This window comes from Otolemur garnettii, unplaced genomic scaffold (assembly GCF_000181295.1).
Source record: "Otolemur garnettii isolate 467f Iridium unplaced genomic scaffold, OtoGar3 scaffold00041, whole genome shotgun sequence".
In the NCBI taxonomy this organism is placed as follows: domain Eukaryota; kingdom Metazoa; phylum Chordata; class Mammalia; order Primates; family Galagidae; genus Otolemur; species Otolemur garnettii.
In genome coordinates, this window is record NW_003852436.1 from 14,386,860 (window position 1) to 14,388,046 (window position 1,187).

The following is a 1,187-nucleotide window of genomic DNA, read 5'->3' on the forward strand; positions in this document are numbered from 1 at the left end:
ATATTTCATTATCCTTGGGCTTGGGCATAAAAATTAACTCATGTAAAAAATTTGTCATTTGTTTCAATAAAAACTTACTATTGAATTTAAGGTAACAATTCATGCAGTTGTATGGTGGGTTTTGAGCTCTTAAACTTTATAAGTTTTCATTAAATGTATCAATACATGTGTATAATATTCACACAATGGTATACAATTAAATTGAGGAAATTAGAAATTCTGCCTTATCACATTTACTTATATTCTTGGCTTTTTATTGATTTGTATTGGAATTGAGATGTGTTATCACAATTTTAGAGAAATAAATTTGCTTTTATCACAATTTTAGGTGCTAAATTTGAATCATATTGGACAGGATGCTGCTGGGGAAAAAAAAGAAGGCCAGTGATTTAGTGATTTAGTGGTCAATGTTGGCCTGGTATTCAGCTTAGGATCACATAGGTTTATTCAATTTTATTTTTAATTTTTCATTCTTTTTAGAGACAGGGTCTTGTGCTGTCACTCAGGCTAGAGTGCAGTGGTTCCATCATAGCTCAGGACCCTCAAACTTGAGAGATCTTCCTGCCTTAACCTTGCCATTAGTTTGGACTACAGACATGCAACACCACACCTGGCTAATTTTTCCTATTTTTTTAGTGACAGGGTCTGGCTGTATTGCCCAGGCTGGTCTCAAACTTCTGGACTCCAGCAATCTTCCCTCCTTGGCCTCCCAAAGTGCTAGAGTTACAGTCAGGAGCTATTGTGTCCGATCAGGTTGATTAAATTGTAACCTGTTGTTTCATGTTTAGGCCAATTTTTTCTTTGATAAAGGATAAATGATTAATGAATTCCAGGAAAGAAGAATATTTCTTAAATAACATTTCCTATACTTCCAGGTTTGTTTTTTGAGAAAAATAGGATTGGTCGCCGTAAAGCCAATATAATTGTTTAATTTAATTCAGAGGTCAATGTGCTCATTTACTGAAATAATAATTTCTTAAGTTCCTTATCATCCAACTGTTTGTGTTCTGATTTGAAAATATCACACAGGCTCGGTGCCTGTGGCTCAAGTGGCTAAGGTGCCAGCCACATACACCCAAGGTGGCGGGTTTGAATCCAGCCTGGGCCACCAAACAACAATGACGGCTGCAACCAAAAAATAGCCGGGTGTTGTGGCAGGTGCCTGTGGTCCCAGCTACTTGGGAGGC